This window comes from Peromyscus leucopus, chromosome 22, assembly GCF_004664715.2.
Source record: "Peromyscus leucopus breed LL Stock chromosome 22, UCI_PerLeu_2.1, whole genome shotgun sequence".
Lineage (NCBI taxonomy): Eukaryota > Metazoa > Chordata > Mammalia > Rodentia > Cricetidae > Peromyscus > Peromyscus leucopus.
The window spans coordinates 49,487,207-49,511,465 of record NC_051081.1 but is presented as its reverse complement, the minus strand read 5'-3'; positions in this window follow the sequence as shown (position 1 = coordinate 49,511,465).

Sequence of the window (24,259 nt, the reverse complement as noted above, 5' to 3'; positions counted from 1 at the left end):
CCCTCCCTTCCTTTAAGACAGGGTCTCTCTGTGTAGTCCTGGCTGTATTGGAACTCAGTCTGTAGACCAAGCTGGCCTTGAACTCAGAGATCCACCTGCCTCTGCCTCCCGAGTGCTGGGATTAAAGGTGTGTACCATCACCACCTCTGGCAAAACTACAGTCTTTTGTTTGCTTGTTTGTTTTGAAACAAAGTTTCTCTGTGTAGCCTTGGCTGTCCTAGAACTAGCTCTGTAGACCAGACTGGCCCTGAACTCACAGAGATCCAATTGCCTCTGGCTCCTGAGTGTTGGGATTAAAGGTGTGCAGCACCATGCTTGTTCTGTCCATCCCTTTATTTATTTGTTTGTTTGTTTGCTTATTTATCTATCCATCCATCCATCCATTCATCCATCCATCCATCCATCCATCCATCTATCCATCTATCTATCTATCGACACAATCTCTTATTGGCTTGGAACTCAAACCCCAGAGATCTTCCTGTCTCTACATCCTCACTAGGATTACAAGTGGGCAGCCATGCCCAGCTTTTAAATGTAGGTTCTTACGATTTGTGGTGGCTTAAATGACAATGGCCCTCAGAGGCTTATGGACTGAGTGCTTGGTCCCCCGTTGATGTATGTCTGGGAGGGATTAGGAGGTGTGGCCTTGTTGGACAAAGTGTGTCACTGGGGGTGGTCTTTAAGGTTTCAAAGGCCCAAGCCATGCCCAGTGTCTCTCTCTCTACCTGCTGCCTGCGGATTGGGATGTAAAGCTCTCCGCTGCTGCTCCAGCACCTGCTGGAGCCTGACTGCGTCCCATCATAGTAATCATGCACTAAGCCTCTGACATTGACAGCCAGCCCCCAGGCAAATGCTTTCTTTCATCAGTGTCGCCTTGGTCATGGTGTCTCCTCACAGCAATAGAACAGGGACTAAGACAGAGTTGAACTCAGGACCTCATGCTGTCGAGACAATGGCATGACCAACTGAGCTGTTTTCCCAGGAGCTTGGTCACGCTTTCTGAAGGCCAGGGTGATGTGGAGACCTTCAGCATGGATGGTGAGGGAAAGGGCTCCCCAGGGGAATGCCTGGGATCCGCTGGGGCCTTCTTCCAGATCCCTCTGCTCTCCTGCACCCTTACTTAACACATCTGCTTTGGGATAGGTTTAGACCCTTTAACCACAAACTCCAAAGGAGCAGGCAGCCCCTCTCCCAGGGCCCATTTCCTGTCACAGGGCCTTCCTCTTGCCTGCACGTGTGCCCCATGTGCCATATGAGGGCAGACACAGCCTTCAGGGAGCCCACCCACGGGGTGGACCCACCTTCATGCCACACTCAGATCCATGCAGTTTTTAGCTTGTCACTTTGTGGTGACTTCTGCATCCTGACTGGGGAGAAATCTGGGTCGGCCCAAGGAACGGAGCTCCCTAGAGGAGGCCAACCCCGGCCATGAAGCTGGTCGGCTCTGTCTCTCCTGATACATCTCCAGGTGCTATAGACTTCCCTCACTACCCAGAATGCCCTAGACTTCCCGTCACCTCTTCTATGCTTCCCATTGGCTCTTGAAGCAGATGACAGACAAGGAATGTGGTGACTGCCCAGCCAGCAATTCTACCAGAAGGCCAGTGCTGGAGAAGTAATTACCTCAGCTGTGACAGACATGTCAGCCTTTCTGAACCCCGGGAAACATCACCCATCCTTCAGGAAGGAGGAAGGACTGAACGCCTCCCACACCTGCCTCTGTAAGTGAGGAACATCTCAGGAGAAACCAGCCTTGTGTTTGCACGGTTTCATCTATGAACTCATTCCCTCGCTTATTAATGCTTTATCATTAACGTTTATTGATGTTTCTCCAGGGCAGTCTGGCTCAGGGAAGGGGCCAGGGGCCAGCATGATTGTTTTCTTTTCTTGGATTCTGCCTCTCAGCTACGTGACCGTATGCAAGTTGGCTCGGTCACATCACAGTTCTGTTTCCTCAACTGTGATGTGAGGAATAGCATCAGTTTCTCCCCCCACCCCCCCCACCCCCAGCCCGTTGGTGAAGGTCGGACGGCTCAACATGTATGAGGACTGTCCAGGCATGGACTCCTCCTGCGCCTGGGCAGGGGCGCATTGGGCCATATCATCGGAGCAGCCAGGCTCTTTCTCCAGGGAGTCTGAGTCCTGGCCATGCTGATGCTACAAAGGTTGTGATTGGTGGACGTGCTTCTCTCCCCTCTGTGTCCTGAGGACTTCATTGGTTTCTGCCGCCTGGAGCACTTGAGCTCAGATCCAGCCGAGCCTGCTTGTTCTCCTTGGGGTCTCCTGAGCATCTTCAGATTTTCAGCACCCACCAGACCTCCCCCCTGACCCCCATCCCCAGAAGGAGCCAGAGTGGGCTCTGTTGTTCCCACATGCACCCTACCTATCCAGAAGCTCTGTAGTCTCCCATACAAGAAGGTGGACCCCTCTCACTGGGTCCTGGGCCTCCCTGGTGACAGAGCCTCTAAGTGGGTCCTGGCTAGGAATGGACATGAAGCCCAGGAGGGGACCCCTGTGAAATCAGGGTGGCTTCCTGGGAGAGGGAATGCCTGGAGGGTGAAATGTTGGGGTACTCTAGATGAGGGAAAGGTGAGAGAAGATGGTAAGCAGACCAGCAAACACTTGCCAGCGGCCTCACCATCAGCCCTCCTGTGGAGAAGGTGGGGCTTCTCTCTGAGGGACAGGGCCATTAGGGACAAGATGCTAATGGATTGCTCCCCATTGATCACAACCGGCTTTTGTGAACATGCTTACAGTGACTAATGTGTTTAATTACCCATTGCCGCACTCTTCCCAGCTGTCCTGAGCAGATACACAGCCTGTGGCTAGAAGCCAAACCCTCAGGGTCCTTGTCCTCCTCCAGGACTGATGGCATTGGAAACCTGCCCATGAGATCCCATGTGCCGTTAACATTAACAGGTGCAGCCAAGACCGTGAAGTGCAGAACTTGGAGTTGGGCCTATGGTCCTAGAGGAGCCAGGGGCACAGACTTAGTGAGCAGGACACGAACAAAGCCAGACCCAATGTTCAGAAGTAGGAGAGCCCACAGGCTTCGGATTAACCCCCTCCCTGGGACTTTACCATCCAGCCCCCTCCTCTCACTCTGTCCGCTTTACCGAATCTTGGCTGTCGTCCTAAATTCAGGCTGGGACCAGATAGAGGTCAGAGGAGGTCAGAGGTCAGGAGAAGAACTTGTGTGGAGGATGTATGGAGCAGCCGGTGAGGCCTGAGCAATCAGGGTAGGCTCGGGGTTGATGAGGTGAGTCAGACAACGGTAACTGGTGTGTAAGTGTGAGACAGAGTCATGTTGCCGCCGGTCAGAGTTCTCGGTGTGGCCTGTCCATCTTCCTTTCTCAGCTCTGAGCAGCAATGAAAGCAGAACCCCGAATTTCCCCCATCAAATACCATTAAAAACGTCTTAGGTGCAATTCAACGCTTTCCCTACCCTTTACTTTATTTTCTAAGTTTATAAAAAGTGTGTGTGCGTGTGTGTGTGTGTGTGTGTGTGTGTGTGTGTGTGTGTGTGTGTGTGACAGAGAGAGAGAGAGAGAGAGAGAGAGGAGAGGGAGAGAGTGTACTTATGCCAGAGCACATGGGTGAGGTCAGAGGATAACTTTTGTAGTCTGTTCCCACTTCCCCCTTGGTTGGACCACGATCTCCCGACTCCCTGGCCTGAGAGCCTCCAGCTGATTCTTCTGTCTCCATCTCCCATCTCACCTTTGGAGTGCTGTGATTACAGATGTAGGCCACTGCATCCTTGTGTGGGCTCCCGGGATGTGCAGTATCACATCAGGTCACTGCATCCTTGTGTGGATCCCGGGATGTGCACTATCACATCAGGCCACTGCATCCTTGTGTGGGCTCCCGGGATGTGCACTATCACATCAGGCCACTGCATCCTTGTGTGGATCCCGGGATGTGCACTATCACATCAGGCCACTGCATCCTTGTGTGGGCTCCCGGGATGTGCACTATCACATCAGGCCACTGCATCCTTGTGTGGGCTCCCGGGATGTGCACTATCACATCAGGTCACTGCATCCTTGTGTGGATCCCGGGATGTGCAGTATCACATCAGGCCACTGCATCCTTGTGTGGGCTCCCGGGATGTGCAGTATCACATCAGGTCACTGCATCCTTGTGTGGATTCCAGGATGTGCACTATCACGTTGTTAGGTGGGCATGAGAAAGGTTAGACTCAGGTCATCGAGCTTCGTGGGGTAAGCACTTTTCCACACGGAATCACCTTCCCAGCCTCTCCCTCCTCTCTCTCGCTCTCTGTCTCACCTGTGGACTTTGATCTGAAGGCACGTGTGGAGAATCTTGAGCTTTTGCTTTTCTAACTTCTCGGGGAGCGGAGTGGGAAGAAACCGAGGAAAAGGACCAAGCCTTCCCCCTTCAACGCCTTAGCCACTGTTTGCAGACATACGCACTTGGACGGTCTGAAAGACTTAAGCCAGGATTGCTGGATGCAGAGCAGGTGTCTTAGTGTCCTATTGCTGTGAAGAGACGCCATGACCACAGCAACTCTTATAAGGGAAAACATCTAATCGGGGCTGGCTTACAGTTCCAGAGGCTTAGTCCATTGTCATCATGGCAGAACACCGCAGTGGGCTGGCAGACGTGGTGCTGGAGAAAGGAGCTAGGAGTTCTACACAGGCAGCAGGAGACTGCCGCATGGGGGTGTGGCTTGAGCATAGGAGACCTCAAAGCTCGCCAAAGCGACAGACTTCCTCCAACAAGGCCACACCCACTCCAATAAGGCCACGCCTCTTGATAGTGCCACTCCCTATGGGCCAAGCATTCACGCACAGGAGTCTGGGGGGGCCCGTCCCCATTCAGACACCACCACAGCCGGCAGCAGTTAAGGAGTAACATGCATCCTACCTAGTGCCCAGAAATTCGACTCTCAGGCATGGATCAGCAAGAGACGAAATGTGTCTTCACTTAAAAAGACTGGGGAGATCTCTTTGTGGGTAAAATGCTGGCCTCCCAAGCATGAGGACCTGAGATGGATTCCCCAGCACCCACATTAAAAAAAAAAAAAAAAGAGTCAGGAGTGGGTTTGTAATCTCAGTGCTCAGGCCGAGTAGACGGGTGGACGTTTCCACGTTGGCCGTGGGAGGCCTGAGGGTGATGCGGAGAAATGAATGTCAGCCTGGAGTCTCACATGCCTGGGAAAATATCCTCCAGGGAGGAACTCAATAAAAGAAGCACACTTTCAGGAAAGCGCAGGGGGCGGAGAGCAGATCTTACTTAGGAAGAGACTTTTGCTCCCCTCCAAAAAGTAACAAAACCAGCAAAACAAAACAAAATAAAACGTGTGAAGAAGGAAGCCCTCAGGCCAGGAGGGGCCGTCCCAGGCACTCGTGCCTACCTGACCTCACCCTTGCCTGCCAGGTCATCTGCTCCTGGAGTGGCAGCCTCTGTGTGTGGTGTCTACAAAGACACAGCCAAAATGAAGACCCGCACCTCCATGCACCTCCATGGCGCCTCTCCCTCACTGCCTGGCCCCCTTTCCCTGAGCCCTGCTATCCTGCCTTCTGGATCGGATCGCCCTCAGACCTGGCCAGCCTGAGCCTCATGGCTACAGAGCTGTTGCTGGAGTCTGAGAACATGCTGCAGCCCGGCTCCCCCGCATCCACGCAGCCCCAGAGCTGTTCCCTGAACAGGCCCTGCTTTTCTTCTAAGTGACAAGCTGACCCCAGGGAATGGCATTCTGGTTGCTTTTGGGGGAAGAAACGGAGAATCTGCAAATGAAAACCTTAACTCACCCCTCTGCTGTCTCCACTGCTCCAGCCATACTAGGCTCTCTCAGCTCCACACAGAGGCCGTCAGTTAGGGGCACATAGATCTTGTCCATGCAGGTTTGACCACATCTGTCCCTTCTCTCTATTTGATGAGAGACTCTCGGCCTTTGGTTCATTTGACACTTCCTCCTTTGGTTCATTTGACACTTCCTCCAGGAAGTCTGCCTTGATTTTCCTGTCAGCTCCTCCCCCACTAAACTCCCCTGTGGTACCTGTGGTTCCTGTGGTTCCTTCCCTGTGACAATTGTCACAGGAGTGCAGCCACATTTAGTCTGACTCCGCTATTGGAACTTAAGTTCCTACAGGGAACAGCCTGCTGGCATGTCTCGGGGACAAACACCATGGATGCCTAGGGATTAAGGCATGCCCAATCCTTCGAGACTGTCGCTCCCGAAGGCAAAGGTCTAGCATATGCGGATTTGTTCCCTTTCTGAACTCCAGTGAGCTTTGGCTCTTGTGTGAACGCATCTCAGCCAGGGCGACGGGGCAGCGCTGGCTGAACGGAACTGGGACTTGGAGAAGGGAAAGGAAAGGGACCTGACAGAGAGCAAGAGAGGACCGGCTTTGATGATGACCTTGGCGGGAGGGGCAGGAAGCCGGGGGAGGCAGTGGAGGGCAGGTGATTGGTCTGAGCTCATGCAAGCAGGGCCGAGGGGACCCAGGCTGACATGGGCCGGGAAGAAGCTGTGCCACACGTGGCCGAACAGCGTCTGAGTCTTTCCCATTTTGAAACGGGCCATTCCTCTGTATCTCAGGAACTACAGCGAGATCCAGGAGACAGGGATCCATAATTCTGACTTTTAAAAAAGATTTTGTTTGTTTTTCGGGACAGGGTTTCCTCTGTGTAACAGCTTTGACTGTCTTGGAACTAACTCACGCTGTAGACCAGGCTGGCCTCGAACTCAGAGATCCGCCTACCTCTGCCTCCTGAGCGCTGGGATTAAAGACCTGTTGTCACCACCACCTGGCAGGGAGTCAGCTCCCAAATCTCATCTCTCTCTCTCTCTCTCCCTCCCTCCCTCCCTCCCTCCCTCTCTCCCCTCTCTCTCCATCTTCCTCTCCATCGTGTGGGTTCCAGGGACCAATCTCAGGCCATCAATCTTGGATACAGGTATCTTTATCTAATGCACCATCTCTTTGGTCCAAGTCGAGGTCTTAGCAAGTGTTAAGGCATCAAACATTGGGAGGGGCAAGTAAAAACAAACAAACAAACAAACAAAAACAGGCTTTCTGTATGTGCAAGTGCTGGAGGCCCGACCCCAGGACGAGGGTCTGACTGGGCAGGGGCCTCCTCTGGCAGCGCTGTTCCGCAATGCTTACCAGGTCTAACAGATGGGTAAAGAGCTATTGACTCACATCTCTCTCATGAGCTGTTTCTCTATTTAATTTCGGTGAACAAAAATATTTTTACAAGGATTTGCATGAGCTCACTGGCAACCTTTACCTCCCAGGCTGCAGAGTTACACCTGCAGCTGCCTACTGGAGAAGAAACTCCACGTTCCCTTAGCCGGCTGCATCCCCCTCCATCTCCCCACCCGACCATGCCCCATCTCAGCACTTAGCCCCACCCACCCCCTTGATGATGGCGTCTGCTGCCCTCACCAACAGATGTCCGAACCCTGTGTCTTTTAACCCCCTGCACCCACTGTGCTGAGCCGGGGGGGATCCCTCTGTCTTCTTAGTCTGGTTGCCTCGATGCTCTTAATTTGAGTCTTGTCTGCTCCACATCCCCGACCGCCGCCACCATCTCACAAACAGGAGAGAGTAGATGTCTGAAATTCAAGGCTGTGAAGTGACTCCCTGTTGATTTACTTCAGTGTAAGTCATCCCTTTCCCTCTATCAGGCAGACACTGTTGTTTAATCTGTTCACCTTCTCCTTTTCTTATGAGAATATATTTCTAGAATATTCTTCTGGGAAATATTCTCCTTTCGGTAACTGTCTTGCTTGTATTGGTAATTTTAGCTTGTGTGTGTGTGTGTGTGTGTGTGTGTGTGTGTGTGTGTTGGCTTCCAAATCTCCTTCCTATTAGTGAGTACCCAAGCTGACACCCGCCCCCCACCAGAGACCCAATGGCTTCCATAACCCCCTCTGCCCACAACTTCCTGCACAGCCAGCCAGGGGCTGACATACAATCTGGGCTCAGCCACGTGAGGAGATCTGCCGAGAGCTTATTCCCAGAGCTATGGGGGAGGCACAGCGTCTCTGCAGGTGGGGATGTGGCTGACATCATCCCACGTATGAGGGAGCTGTGCAGGTCAAACATAGAGCCGCGTCCACACGTCATCCCGATCCTGCTGCTTGGGAACCTAGAGCGCCTTCCATCCAACTCTCTCCCGCAAGAAGCACCACCCCCTACAGGGAAAGAGGGACCATCCTGGTGTCACACGGTGCCCAGTGTGCCCACCACACCGGGACTCTCCCGTTCCTCCTTTCCTTCTTCTCCAGCAGCCTCCATGTTCCTGCTGGCAGGAGCTGACCTTTGACACCCTTTGTTTGGTAGATATTTGGGGTTGGGTGGCTTTTGTTTCAGCCCCTCACATCTCTGTTGTTGTTTTTTTCTCTATGAGATTTCCAAGGTTTCGGCCAGTTCTCTACACATGGTGATTTAAAGGACACAAATGTCAATGTGAAGGGACACCTGTCAAGGAAAGTTGTAAGGATGCTCAGTAAGGAATCCCAGGTCACCTCTGGGCAGAGGCTCATGGGGCATTCTAGAAGCTACTGTTCGTGTGAGAGAACTCTCCACGTGTGTGAAGGGCCAGTTCTCGGCCCCAATCTCTAATAGTTCTTCCACTCATCCCAACATCACCCTACCAAGCAGGTAGGACCCCATTTTCAGAGGTTACGTTACATGTCTGTGACCCCTCAGGCAGCCACATAGGTGAAAACATGAGACAGGATCTTCGGGAAGGGACCATGTTCTAACACTAGAGCAAACAGCTTGGTGTTCTACTAAGGACGGAGTGTGAGCACTCGGCAGGAGGGGGCTGTGTGTAACCCTGAACGAGCCTCCCCAGAAACCAAGTCTGCTGCTGCTGTCTTGATCTGCGTCTTCCAGTCTCAGAACTCCAAGAAAGGAATTTCTGTTATTTAGGCTGCCCAGGATTTTGTTCTAATCTCTCAGGCCAACTAAGACAGTTGTCCACATATAAATGTGAATTTTGATCCTTGCTTCATATCGTACATAAGAGCCAATTCCACATGGACCCTAGATATAAATTTTCAGAGCAAAACAATAAAATTTCAGACAGAAACAGAAGAATATCTTCATGACCTTTGGGTAGGCAAATATCTCTTAGGACCCAAAAAAAGCATAAATCAGGAAAGGAACAATGGTAAGTTGGCCTACATTAAAATTAATAATGTTTGTTCAACCAAAATCAACACGGAGAGCGAAGAGGCAAACCGCAGAGGAATAGAGGAATTGGCGGCTACACGTTTGACTGGAGTCTTGAAATGAAAACGCAGGAAGAATGCCTTGGGGCCAGAAAGGGGAGAAAGAGAGCAGGAAGAGGGGGTGGGGCTTGTGTAGACGCTGGGCATGGAGCTTGTGTAGACACTGGGCATGGGATTGTGTAGATGCTGGGCATGGGGATTGTGTAGACGCTGGGCATGGGATTGTGTAGATGCTGGGCATGGGATTGTGTAAGCGCTGGGCATGGGGTTGTGTAGACGCTGGGCATGGGGATTGTGTAGATGCTGGGCATGGGATTGTGTAGATGCTGGGCATGGGATTGTGTAAGCGCTGGCATGGGGTTGTGTAGCGCTGGCATGGGGATTGTGTAGATGCTGGGCATGGGATTGTGTAGACTGCTGGATGTGTAGCGCTGGGCATGGGATTGTGTAGACGCTGGGCATGGGGATTGTGTAGATGCTGGGCATGGGATTGTGTAGACTCTGGGCATGGGATTGTGTAAGCGCTGGGCATGGGGTTGTGTAGACGCTGGGCATGGGATTGTGTAGATGCTGGGCATGGGGATTGTGTAAGACGCTCTACAAGAGAGAACATTCAAATGGAAACGTAAACATTTTTATCTGGTCACAGTGGGGACTGAAGTCACAAGTAGGGCCTCCTGGTACAATCATGTCCTCCCATCTCCTTGATGTGTAGGAACAGAAGAATCTTAAGTTCAAGACTAGCCTGGGCTATAGAATGCATTCAAGTCTAGACTGAGTAATTTAGTGAGATCCAGCCTCAAAATAAGACGTGAAAAGAGGGCTGGAGAGATAGCCCAGTGGTAAAGGGTGTGCCCTTGAGACCCTGACTCAATCCCAGACCATCCAAAGCCAGGCAGGGTAGTGCCTACCTGGAATCTCAGTACCGGCACTAGAGGCCGAGGCAGGATGACCAAGAGTTCAAGACGGCAGGGTATTGATGTGTGTGAATGTGTGTGTGTGTGTGTGTGTGTGTGTGTGTGTGTGAATGTGTGTGTGTGAATGTGTGTGTGTATGTGTGTGTGAATGTGTGTGTATATGTGTGCTCATGGTATGATTCAGAGAGATCCAATGTGAATTCCAATACAAAGTAAGGAACATACTCTTTTGTGCTCCTCTAATGTCCCTCCCTCCCTCCCTCTCCCCTCCTTCCCTCCCTTCCTCCCTCCCTCCCTCTCTCAAGTATTAGAGATTGAACCCAGGTCCTTGTACATACCAAGTAAGTGCTATATCCCTGAGCTTCATACTCAGCCCTTGCTTTTTTGAGACATGGTCTTTCTATGTAGCCCAGGCTGGCCTTGAACCCACAACCCTCCTCCTCTGCTTCCCATAGGTATTTCTTTCATGATGCTCATTTCCAAGAGCAAACTGAATCCTGCAAGATGGTTATAATTCTGGAACACACACTGCTCTGCTGGACCACTATGGGACGGAGGGCCGGGGTGACAGGAAGTAGTTCAGTGTGGGAGGGAGGCTGTGTCCTCACTGAGATCCAGCCTCCGGGCTGCCTTGGGGAATCTTGGGGAAGGACTTGGACTGGCAGGTGGGGAAGGAGCTCTTTTTTGCTGGTTAACTGAACTTGGAATGAGGTCACAGCAGGGCGGCCTGAAGTGACGGGGCTCCTCGGCTGGGCCTTGAAGGCTGCAGATGAGACCAGGTTCGTGTTCGAGAGCTTCCTGTTTTTATTTTTGGTATGTTTTTGATCCATTGCTTTACTGTTTTTGAGAATGCAATTTAAAGACGCTTGCCTTGGAGAACGTTTTAATTATTTAAGCCCTTGCACGGAGGAGGATATGCTATTGCAAATCGGAAGCACCCTAGGCTTTAACTCTTACGTTTCCTGGGCATCAGTCATTTCCCTGGGCAACCCTGTCTGAGGGAGAGGAAGGGAGGGAAGGAGGGAGGGAGGGAGAGAGAGAGAGAGGGAGGGGGAGAGAGAGAGAATACTTGTGAGAGGCAGAGACAGAGGAGGAAGTACCATGCCTTTGCTTGGGCTACATAGCAAGACCCTGGTCTCAAGTAGCTAGGGAGGTTCCTCCTCAGGTGATTTGACCTTGGGGCAGAGCAAGGAGGGGCCGGCAGGTGGCGACACGGACTGGTTCCAGGTGAGGGTGTGGGGGAGATGGCCTCTGCGCTCAGCTGGTGTCACGGGAAGCAGGGAGGGCCTCTCCTCCGGTGTTACCACCAATGCCGGATGGCTTTTCTACATTTTGACACACTCCCTCACCGAGTCCGAGTTTGTTCCATTATTTATGACAGTGCGTGTTGGGGATGATGGTTCCAGCCGCCACCTCCGGGGCAGGGCACTGCCCTCCACTGCCACTGACTCTCCTTTGAAGCCGGACGGGCTCCCCTGGGTCTACCCCCTCCTCCGCGTGCCCCGCATGCCCCAGTAGCCCTGCATGGGGTGGGAACGACAAATGGCAGACCGCCATCACCATGCAGCCTGCAGCTTGAGAGCTGAGGATCCGTGGCCCGGGTCTGCATGGCAGCTGGAGCAGAACACAAGCCTCCCCATGCAGAGCTCGGGCTGCAGAGGGCAGAGTGGTGATGCACACCGCGGTCCTCTCCGGCTCACGGCTGCCCATGGCGGTCCCTTCTTGGGGGCGGGGGGTCATTTCTCCTGGGATGATCCAAGCCTCCTTACTGTGCCCAAAGCCAGTCTCCTGACTGGCCCTTACCTATTGCGCAGGGACCTGGTATCATTAGCTCAGCACAGGCTGGAGTCTGTGCAGGTCTGGACTGTGTGTCTCTGAGGCAGGGCAGTATCCCAGTTACTTAGAGCTGGGCCTCACTTGGACCTTGCAGCCCAGGTTGGTGACTGCCCCCCCACCCCATGCTCCTGTCTAAGCCCAGGCTTCTACAGTGTCGGGGCCTGAGGCTGGCTCAAGTGTTGTACCCTATCAACCTGACCATGTCACCACCTTTGACTTTTTCTTCCTCCTGGGATCCTTCTTCCACCCCCAGGAAGCTGTATCCATCCTCTGGATTATGGCCAGCCCGCCCTCTCCTCTGCCTTTCAGACTCCCAGCTGTCCTCGCTTTCCGTCTGGGTCACTTCTCTGTTAGACCAGAACACCCGGAAGGGCATGTTGGTACAGCTCCTCATACTTGAAGGTACCAGAGCACTGAATCGTGAGCCCATGATAGCTCCCCACACACCACAGCTTAAACTCATCTTCAGGCCTGCTCAGCCCCATGAAGTTCTGCCCAGGGCTGTGGGCCATTCAACACCAACTCCAACCAGAGCCTCAGTCGGGCCGTGGCATGGCAGAGACTGTCCAAATGGACGATAGGGTGACCCTGGCAGCCCAGCCAGGTGCTGACTGGCTCTGACACCTGGCTCCTCCATGGCAGGAGCCCACTTCTGCTGCTTATGTTGTCCATGTGGGGGTTCTCTCAGCAGTCACAGCCTCAGTGGTTTACAAGACTCAACTTCAAGGAGGAACACGGAGATGGTGTGTGGCCTGAGATACAGCCCCTGGGTGTCACTCTGGCTGGAGACAGAATTGACCAGCTCCTCAGGACTGGGTGTTCACCAGGTTGGACCACCCCTGGGGGTGACCCTCCGTGCAGGGTGTGAGTTTAATGAAGCACCCATCCTGTAAGGGTGTGGGGGAGACAGGTCCTAGAGCCATCTACCACTTAATGTCTTGTAGGGGGAAAAAGGAGCTATGGGGGTAGCCAACTATGTGCGGCACTGATGTTTACAAGCTGGAGACACAGCCTGGGCCCCTCCAGCATCCCATGTACCAAGTGATGCAGCTGGAATGCAGACCCAGATGTGCCCGCCTCCTCCTCATTTATCCATGGTGGACTTGGGCATTATCTTAGTCACTGTTCTGTTGCTGGGAAGAGACACCAATGACCACAGCAACTCTTATGAAGGAAAACACTTAACTGGGGCTGGCCTACAGTTTCAGAGGTTTAGTCCACTATCATCATGACGGAGAGCAGGGCAGCGTGCAGGCAGACATGGTGCTGGAGAAGGAGCTGAGAGTTCTACATCAGGATCCAAAGGCAGCAGGAAGAGAGAGATGCTGGGCCTGGCCTGGGCCTTTAAAACCCCAAAGCCCACCCCCAGTGACACACTTCCTCCAGCAAGGCCACACCTCCTAATCCTTCTCAAGTGATGCCACTCCCCGATGACTAAGAATTCAAATATATGAGCCTGTGGGAGCATTATTATTCAAACCATCACAGGCACGGGTTTCATGGATTCAGGGAAACCTCACAAAACTCTAGGAGGGAGAAGAGACACTGCAAGGCAGGGCCCTTAGAGGGTGGTTTTGGCTCTGCCCTCATGGGTAGAATCGAGGTTGATACAAAACAAGTTCCATTCTCCTTTGTCTGTACCCTTCTGTCTCTTTGGCCAGAAGTCCTTTGCCGCATACAAACTCCTTGATCTCAGGTCTCAGCCTCCTGAACTGTGAGCCAGTACATTTCTGTTTGCTAAACTTACTCAACCTCAAGCGCTCTGTTACGGCAGCCTCAAACAGACCGAGTTACTGCTGTTGTGCCTATTTCATAGGTGAGGAAATGGAAATCAGAGGCCTCATGCAGCTCATCCAAGGTCACACAGCCAGGAAGTGGCAGGGGTGGGATTTGAACCTGGTCTTATGGATGGGGCTCTGACCACACTCCTGACCGCCTCCCACTATGCTGATCCTTGGGAACATGATTGTTTAGGCAGGCCTCCTGTCCATCCACATGATGGTCTTGGCCCGCGTCGTGATGAACTGTGTTTTCCTTTGGGGGAGCCAAGTCTGCTCTCTGTCTCCTCCCTCCGTGCTGCGGGCTGAGGCCAGAGTCAGGATCAACAGCCATGAGGAGTAATTAAGGACTCTGAGGCTCTGACGCTGATTTTCCCATTAAGCCATTGTTAGCATCAAGGAGGCGTGGGCCCGGATAATGACTGGTTTTGCAGTTCAGTAGAGTGTGAAGGAGCTGTGGTGTTGATAAATAGTTTGGTGATTTGAAGAGCAAATTGTGGCTTAAGGGAGCAAGCGGGGAGAAGGCCTGGCAGGCCCCACCTCTGGAAAGGCTGCAGCTGCTGGCTCTGGGCCTGTGGTCCAGTGGGAATCAGGCATGCGAAGGTAATCCGGTTCTCAAGGATCCAGGAGCAGCTCGGTGGCAGGTCCACTGGGATCAGAACACAGCCCGGTGTGCTGACACATCCCTACAGTACTTGCACTTCGCATTGTAGGCCAGCCTGGGCTACCTAATGAGACCCTGTATCAACCCTCTTCAGCCATGATGATGACGACATCATGCTTAGTGAACGTATAGTCAGGAACCCCACTACACCCAAGGCTGCACCTGATCACCAGATCCCAGTGACATCACTCACTCAAGATAAACAGGCACCTGGCCAGACCCCATGATGCCCACTGGACAGAATATAAACAGAGACCAAGAGCAATGCTCTGCCCTGCACATCTGGAGAGACGCCACCTTGACCTGCCCTGCGGCTGGAGAGTCTCCCCCGGATCCTGACCCTTGAATCAGATACTTCTGTTAGAGACTGGACCTGACGTGTCACAGGTGAGCAGCCTGGGAGATGAGCTTAGGACCAGAGTTAGGAACTTAAGAGTGCAAACTTTGGGTGATGACCGTCAGTGTGATAAAATATCACTTTTGTGTATCTACCTTCACTATGCGTATCTACCTTCTTGCTCGCGACAGTGAAATAAACCAGTCACACAAGAGAAGCAACTCACGATTCCACTTCCCTGAATATGGAAAGGAGAAGGGTGGCTGCCTGTGGGATGTTATTCAAGGGGTTTAGATTTTAGCTTGGAGTGGAGGGAGGTTCTATATCACCACAAATATATTTCATACCACTAAACTAAACGCCAGCTGGAGTTAAGATGATCCCTTGTGTGTATGTCTGTTTTACTGACTACGAAACGCAGCTGATTCGGTGGGTCCTGGGGTCTCGAATGGAAACAGAGCTGTGAGGGTGTATGTAGAGGCAAAGTCTACTGACAGATGGGTGTGGTGAGGACTGATCAGCGGATCTCTAATCCAGCAAGGGTCGCAGTAGTTTGAGACACTCCCCTGGCCCCACCAGCCTTCCTGGAGACCCCAGGCCATGGCCCCAGGCACATGTCGTGGTTCTGAGTGGGCTCAGGTAGGATGGAGATTCAGAAAGGAGGTGTCCCCAGGCTGTGAGACCAGCAGCGCCTGTCGCCATCAGGGACTCTGCGGGGCTCCCTGCGGGGGACTCTTGCCTTTCCCATTAGGCCTCCATCAATAGTGCAAGTAATTTCGGTTTGGCTGAGAAGAATGCATTCAATCAGCTAGCGTCTGTCATTTCTGTAATGACTGTGTTTTGCTCTCGCTGGGAGATGGCCTGAAGCGTTCATTTTCCTGACTCCTCGGTGACTGCAGGGCTATGTGTGCACCAGCTCCCGTTTCTGGGGTCAAGGTGCAGCCAGTTCTTGATTCTGCGGGAATTTGGTCATCAACATCAGGGAAATCGGCTTCCCGTGGAGGGCCTAGTCCAAGGCTCAGTCTACAGCAAGGATTTAAACCAGGATGGTGACATGGTGATGATTGTGACCCTTTGAGGTCCACAGACCTTTACAGTTTATAATTGGCATCTCATTTCCTCTTCGTAGCCATCCTGGAGGCTAGCGTTACCCTGATCTACTCCAGGAAGCCTCAGGAGGATCAAGAAAGTATCCTGCATGGCCATCTATCTGTGTGGAAGACATTCTGCAGCTAGTGAGGAGGCTTCTGGGACAGAGCGTAGCCTAGCCTGTGGGATGTAGAGATTTTGCAGCTGGATGATAACCATTTTGTCCTTCCTAAAACAGATGCGACTGAGCTGTTCTCCAATAGTCTTACGGACTTAATGAGAAGTCAGCGGAGGGGACATCCATGGGAGTCAGGCCCTGAGCTCAGGAGTAGGGCTGTCAAACTGGGCCTGTGTCCACAGCGAGGAGTCGTTGGAACGAGATACGAGGAACAGAATGAGAGTGTCTGTCTTGGGCAGTCGCACGGGCCTCACTTAGGGACCGGAGCACAGACAGAATTCGCTGTGGGAAACAGATTGAGTTGGTCCAGGAAGGGGCCGGATGCAGCGAGTGCTAACAAGTTAATGCCACATGGCTTGCCGCCCTGCTGGAGTCAGCTGCGTGGGGTCAGCTGAACTCCTTTGTACAGACCGCAGTGACCTGGAGTCACTTCACACATTCCTTGGCTTCCTGGAACTGAGTTGGAGATGACTAAGTCTTGTATTCAGTTGGAGCCTAGGATAAACTCAGGGTTCGGGGGAGGAGGGGAGGAGCTGCTGAAGGCACATAGATGATGTGCCCAGAGCCGGGGGCTTCTCAGAGTCTCTTGCCTCCTTCCTCACCCCTCCTGCATGCATATGCTCGATCCTGGGCACATCCTCTCCCTCGAACCTTGGGGAACTTTGGCCTTTGACCTAAAGGTGTGGCCAGAGAGAGCTCATGCTCCCTGGGCTGTGGGTGGGAGGGACCTGGACCTCCGTAGCTGAGGATGCTGGGGACAGTGGCATAATGAAAAGCCGGAGAACCAGGGGCTGCCTCTGCCTCTGCTGTGACAGTTACCTTGGCTAAGAACAAAAGTGGTTCCTAATGCTGACGGGGCTCCCAGAAGAAAGGTGGCATTTGAGTCCCTGGAATCCCACTGCGTCTGAATCCCATTCCCACCCCCCAACTTTGTGGTGTTGTGGACCAGTCAATTCGTCTTCTGCTTAAACTTGCTGGACTTAAAAACTCTAAGTGTTCACACTAGGTATTTTAACTTCTTTAAGCCTTGTTCTAAGTTGTGTATTGCTCTCTCTTAAATGTAATCATCGGTGGTTGGTAATAATTTATTCTCGGGCCTTTTAATCAAACGTTCTGTTTCACAGAAAATGCAATTGAATGGAGAGGCACTTAATCGTGGCTGCTTTCGTCTGACTGGCTTTGGGGATGCCTCGCTTCTGGATGTGGGAGTTTCAGCCAGACCGCCCCAGCAGCTAACACTGCTTCAGAGCTTTCCGGGATGAGCTATGCCTGAGTGGCCAAACCATGCAGGCCAGGGATGGTGGCAAAAGACCGTTTCAGTGTGTTCAGACTGAGGCACCTTTGGGATCTGTTGCTATAGGGAGTTCCAGCCTTCCAGAAGGGGCAAGAACCAGTGCTGCCAGCCACCTTTCCCGGAGCAGCATGGTTGGCACTGGCCCTTAAGGCTCACCAGGATGCAACGTCCCATCCTGGCAGCAGGGAGCTGATAGGAATTCCAGTCACGCCCCCATGGTCCCACATGCCCTGGCAGGACACTTAGTCATTTCCACCTAGTCATTTCTGGGTCATATGTCCTACGTAATCCACGGGCTGCATGGTCACGTAATTGGGCAGTGTGACCACGTGATCTATGCGCATGCGTGGAGTAGCCACATGGGCCTGTGTGCGCATGTGCAGGTTGGCCCTTAAAAAGGCAGGCCCCCCTAACACCCCTCACCCACCCCACCCCTCCCCTTTCTCCCACATGTATCCTTTTAGCAGGCCTGATCACATCTATCCCTTTCTCCTTGTCTTTTTTTTTTTTCTTGGTTTATCGAGATAGGGTTTCTCTGCGTAGCTTTGCACCTTTCCTGGAGCTCACTTGGTAGCCCAGGCTGGCCTCGAACTCACAGAGATCAGTGCTGATTAAAGGCTGTGTTTCTCTTGTCTTAATAGAACTCTTGTTAGTGGATTCTGTCGTGTTTTGTGACTTTTCCTCACAGGGTAAGAGCACTGCTAAAAACCTCAGGAGCCATGTGGACTCTGTGGACTCTATGGCCCTATGGCCTCGGCGACCACTGTGGACCAGAGACTGCGGCCTCTTGGCTTCTCTCAGTGTTCCCTCGTGGGTTAGATGACATCTCTCCAGGCTGGACAGATGGTTCAGGGGTCAAGAGAGATTGCTGCATGACAGTCAAGATCAGAGTTCGAATCTCAGCACCCATATAAGAAAGAAGCCAAGTCTCTGGCATGGGCCTGCAACCCGAGCTCCAAGTGGCATGGATACGGAAGGATTATTGGGGCTTGCTACCTGCGTCTTAGTTGAGTGAGTTTGAGATGTGGGCTCAGGGAGAGATCCTGCCTCAAAGGAATAGGTAGACAATGATACAGGAGGACACCTGATACCCTCTTCTGGACTTAATGCATGACACACATGTACTCACGCACGCATGCACGCACGCATGCAAATATATCTCTTTTAAAAAGACATTTCTCTCTGATCCTTATGGTATCCCAGGTGGGAGAGAGACATCTCACCTACAGATGAGCAAACTGAGGCCCAGGGGCTTAGGTGCCTTGTCTAGGGGTTCTGTACGTCCCTAGAGCCCAAGACCTTCTGTCACAGGTTGAGTTGGAGCCTCTCAAAGATTTCAATGTCCTCACCTGTAGCTTTACTTGGAAATGGGTCCCTTTGCAGCTGTAACCGAGTTAAGACGAGTTCCTACCACAGTGGGGTGGCCCTGAGACAGGAAGTATGCCAAGTGAAGACAGATTAGAAGTAGGCAGTCAAGCCTAGGAGCATGGAAGCCATGTTTCCAGCCCCAGATGAATGGGCTGAGGTGTCTATTTAACATATCAAAGTGGACCTGGCCTCCAGGTTCTCCCAGCATCCCTTAGTTCCTACCCGGCTACAGGGGGCTACAGGGTATGGCTGCCAGAGCCCTCCCCTCCCCTGAATTCTCCAGCCCAGAGCCTGGGCGCCCTTTGTCCCAGAGGCTCTTGCCTGTATAACCCAGCCATTTTGGTTACCCGTCCCTTTCTGTATCTCTGGCCTCCTGGCTGCTGTACCCGACTCCCTCTCTGCCTTCTCTCTCCCTCTCCCCTTCTCCGCATATTGCCCTGCTCAGACGGGTCATGTCTACTCTGGACTCTCCAGATCTCTCCTCTCTCTCTCTCTCTCTCTCTCTCTCTCTCTCTCTCTCTCACACACACACACACACACACACACACAACACAACAATTTCTCCTTCACCATACCTAGGAGCAGTTATGCCCTTTCCTTTCATATCTGTCTATCTATCTGTCTATCTGTCTATCTATTATCTATCTATCTATCCATCCATCTCTCATCTATCTATCTTTCTTTCTATCTATCATCTATCTATCTATCTATCTATCTATCTATCTATCTATCCATCCCTCTCTCTCTATCTATCTTTCTATCTATCATCTATCTATCATTATCTATCTATCTATCTATCTATCTATCTATCTATCTATCTATCTATCTAACTTTTCATTCAGCCTCTGGAAGCTGAAGGAGATAAGGAAGCACTCCACAGAGGCTTTGGAGGGAGAGGGGTCCTATCAGCCCCTTGCCTCTTAGAGTTACAGCCTGCAGAACCAGGAGACAACACACTGTTTTAAGCCCAGCAAAACTTGGGCTCCTGGGAGGGAAATGGACCCAGGAGTGCTGAGGACCAGGTGAGCAAGGCGAGGCAGAAGGACGAGATGAGAGAGCCTCCTGGCCTGCCCACCCCACCCTCCACCCCCTACCCCCAGGTCCACACGCAGGGTCTTGTCGCCCATTAAGGAACGAATATTATTGACACCAGCCCAGCTCCCTTCCCCTTTCCCATTGCACAGGGCACTAATGACACTTTCCCTTTGAGTGGGAAACAATGGCCTCCCAGCTGCAGCCCGCGGATGCTTTCAGAGGACAGAGGTCCTGACCCCAAGCGGCATTGTACTCAATAGTCTTTAAGCAGCCTGCTGCACCTGGGCTGTGGGCCAGGGAGGCCCTGCCATTCAAGGCTGCTGAATAGCCCAGGCAGGCTGGCCCAGGGATGCAGGGATTAGCCAGGAGATAGCTCTCCTCTCTCCATGGAAGAAAGCTGGTGGTGTCCTTCTCGCTGGGTGCTGTGAGAAAGGCACTGTTCTCTCAGGCCTGCCCTCAGATTCCTGAGTCCGATTCTTCGATTCTTCGTGTGTGTGTGTGTGTGTGTGTGTGTGTGTGTGTGCGCGCGCGTGCGCGCGCGCACGCAGGTGAGTGTGGTGGCCAGAGAACAACCTCCGTTGTCATGCTTCAAGTGCCACTCATGATATTTTTGGAGGGTTTCTGGCTTAGAGCTTGCCAAGTAGGCTGGCTGGCCAGTGAGTCCCAGGGCCAGCCCGTCTCAGCATAGGGATTCTAAATAAGCATGTGCCACCGTGCCCAGTTTTCAAAGTGTGGGTTCTAGGGATCAAACACAAGCCCTCATGCTATCACCCAAATTCTAAAGATTAACTTTTTTTTTTTTTTTTTTTTTGTTTGGATTTTCGAGACAGGGTTGTCTGTGTGTGGCCCTTGGAAGCCAGAGGTGGTGGATTCTCTGGAGCTGGAGTTACAGCGGTGTAAACCACCTGATGTGGGTCCTGGGAACTGAACTCAGGCCCGTGAAAGAGCACCGTATGTGCTAGCCCATCTCCCCAGTCCACCCCCCTTTTTTTTTTAAATGTGACTCCAATAGCGTAAATAAATACCCAGGTCCACAGGCAGGAGATGGTGGTACAGAGCCCTGAGGAGTCCTGGGCCTGAACATCTCCCTGCTTCTCTGCAGTCACTGACTCAGGACCACTGTGGCACCCCAGGTCCTTTGCAAAGAGTTGTGTCCACGGGCTCACTAACCCGCAAACAGAAGGAGCGCGTGTCTCCAACCCCCAGGTGAGGAGATGGGCCGGGTTTGGCTGACCAAAATAGCTGAGTGAGATTCAAACCCAGGCCCGTCAGATTCCAAAGCCCTGTCTCTGTGGGATGGCCCTCCTCTGGCAGGCTTCCTTCTTCAGACAGGCCTGAGGCCTGGCCTTCAAGGAGGCCTGAAGTAGGAGGCTTTGAAAGTGGCTTGGACCAGCCACAGCCTTTGGAGTCTGCCAACATGGCTGGCAGCTTCCTGAGTGTGGAGGCCACTGGGCGGAGGAAGAGAAATGACTGGGAGGCCCCTGGGAAGGTCCCATCCTCTCTTCTCTACCTTTCCTGTCCTTCATCACTTTTTCTCTCTTTCTCTTCCTTCTACACGTTTTCTCCCCCTGCATGTTCTCTGTGACAACGCCCTGGTTTCAGGGGCCACTCTGAAAGCTGCATAGGAGATAACACCTTCTATTGTGGGTTCCAGTGCGGGGCAGCGGGCTGGGGGTTGGGGAGGGCTGACCTGTGGAAGACCTGAGTGTTTCTGAGTCAGAGGAGGAACGTTAACCCTAAAGCAGGCAAAGGACCCAGAACATCACGTTGATACCAACATCCTGTTAGGTGGGAATGATGGGCCCCTGACACCCAAGATAGTTTTACACTTTCAGAGGGAAGAATCTTCTAGAAGACTAGGCAAATAGCATTTAACGATGAGATCATGATAGGAATTGAAAAACTATTTCTCCCGGCTTTAGGTTTCTAAAGAGAACGCCCACTGAGAGCTGAGTAGTCTTCATCATGTCCCTCGAGCTACGGCTGCTCTAGGATAGGAGCTGCCCCAAGTCAATTCATAAATCAGGCAATTGTCTCCACAGAAGCAACCTGGGCCAATTGAAGCTTAACAGTGTCAAATGAGGATGAGTCCAGGTCTGTCTGACCCCAGAGTTCATTTCCTCCCTGCCCTGCCCCCACCACATGTCCCCGGCCCTGAGGCCCTTGGGCGTTGTTAGGGCACCCAGCTGCTGCAGGCGTCCTCAATCAGAGATCTGTGAGAGAAAGAGGACACTTGGAATTTTCCATCATCCACGGTGGCGCCCTGGGGGCCTGTCCAATTTGATTTCATTGAGTCTCATTCTTTTCCGCTCACAGGGCTGCGAGAGTTTTTTAAAAGTCAATTTTGCTGATTGTTTGAACCATGAGGGTTTGAACATGTATACGCAGGGAGGGTCCATTTTCTGGACTTTATTCTTTGGACCTAGGTCCTGGGGACCAGTGACTGGCCTGCTTTTCTGACATCCTACCTCCTACCTCCCACATCTCTCCTGGAAGGTGGTGGTTGTTCCTTTGACCCAGGGCTGAACCTTCCTCTCCTCGTCCCCCCTGCTGCTGATCTCTGACTCAAGGTTTGGGGCTGATGTCTTGATGTTCCCAATGCTCTGACCTCGGTCTCATATTTTTGGTTCCTAGTGGACACCTGCAGCCATGGGGTCTCTCGGAGCCATTGCTCTGCCCCCGTAAGGACGCAGAGGCACCAGGAACTGGGTCCAAAGCTGCCTGCCTGTATCCTCCACTGTGTGTGTGGGGGCTACCCACCACCCCCACATTTCCCCAGAGTGCTCTTGAGTGAGAGTAATAGGAAACATTAGATAGGAGTTAGAGTGTAGAGATAAACAGATGGAAGGTATAGGATAGCCTCGAGTGGGCGTGGAACCTATTCCAAAGGGCCCTGTCGCTGCCCTAGGGTTTTTATAGAGACACCAAGGGGTGGAGCAAAAGACCCCCTCCCCCCCAGCACAGCCAAGTGCAGACCATCTCAGACACCTGCACTCAGGCCCGTGGTCCTGATCATCCTCTCTATGTGGACCTGCTGGGGAAAGCCACGAGGAACCTGAAGATGAACTCCCACAAACCATCAAGAGTCCCTCATCCTCACAGGTCAGAAAGCAACTGTAACCCAGGTAGGCTGCCCCCACACCTGAGTCCTGAGACTATAGATGGTATAATAAGCTAGGACAACGATGCCCCTGAATTCTGCAGGCCTTAGAAATGGCATTTCAGCAGTGACTCAGAAGCTTCTAGAATAGTAAAACCTTGTTAGCTCCCAGAGCCTCTCTAGGGCTGTGATGACTAGTGGCTTCCTTTGGTCTCACAAGTCAAATTCAGGACATGGCTGATGACCACTCTTGTGGGTTGAGCCTGAACCAGAAGAGGATGCCATCCTGGTTCTCAGTTATGGGCCTTTCCTGACTCACCCCCACTGCTCACAGAGGCGAGTCACCCGGAGCCATCTTCAGAGGGTCCTGGCAGCAGCAAGCAGAAGCTCTGCCCCTGTCTCTAATGTCCTCAGGGGCATCCAGCCTAGGGAGGGCTCCTCAGGACCCTCTGTGCTCAGAGCCCCCTGATGTGGGTTTCTCCCAGGGTTCTCCAGGTTACAGCAAGTCCCCAATTTCAATGATTTACTGCTCAAATTGGTTCAAAACACAGTGGCTTCGAAGCTGAGTATCCATGTTGCTCCCCATTCTGTAGGGCCTCTGTGGCTGCAGCCCGTTGGAAGGTTAGAACAGGCAATTATAGAGAGTTGAAGTCCCTCATCCTATAGGCCTGGGGTCTCTCTGGATTGTTTCTCCTTCTGGGCTCATACCATTGGGGGTAGGCTGGACAGCTGCCCTCACCCTGCTGTAGGGAGGGTTCCGACACCTTCCGACACCTTCCGACAATGGGCAAACTCAGGACCAGAGAACAAGCCAGCTGCTGGTAGCTGTTAGTTTCTGGCAGCTGCACTAGGGGAAACAAAAATCCCAGTCACCAGCAAGAGTGGCCACAGCCACTGGAAATGACAGAGACCTGAGGACCTCGCAGTAGGCTTAAGGTTCTTCCTCTCCCATACTGCTCTGGCCACTCTTCCATGATTGGTTCCATGTTTTCTTCCTATTTGCTTACTTGCTTTCAGCTGGCACCCTCAACCTCAGAGACTCCAGGCTTCAGCTCAGGGTGGGAGTTCACTCCCATAGCCATTTTCAGCCTCCAGACATCAAGACCCTCTGCTTCAGGTACCAGCTGCTCTGGAAATGCAAGCACCATAACCGCTCTCGGCTAGCATCCCGCTGCTATGGAGAGTTCAAAGCCTTCCCAGTTGAACTCTAATCCCACGTGGCAATCAGTGTGATCCCGAGTTCGTCGTAAAGTACCTACCTCCCATTTGTTTATACACCCTGCCATCTGCCCACTTCATTCTTGGAGAGGGCAAGACAAGAACCCGTTTGAGACAGAGGCGGTCCCCTGCTCACCCTCCAGCACTACGATTTTATTACAAAATGTCCCTCCCAGGCTCACGTGTCTGAACACTCGGTCCCCAGCTGGTGGCGCTCTTTGGGAGGCTGTGGAGTCC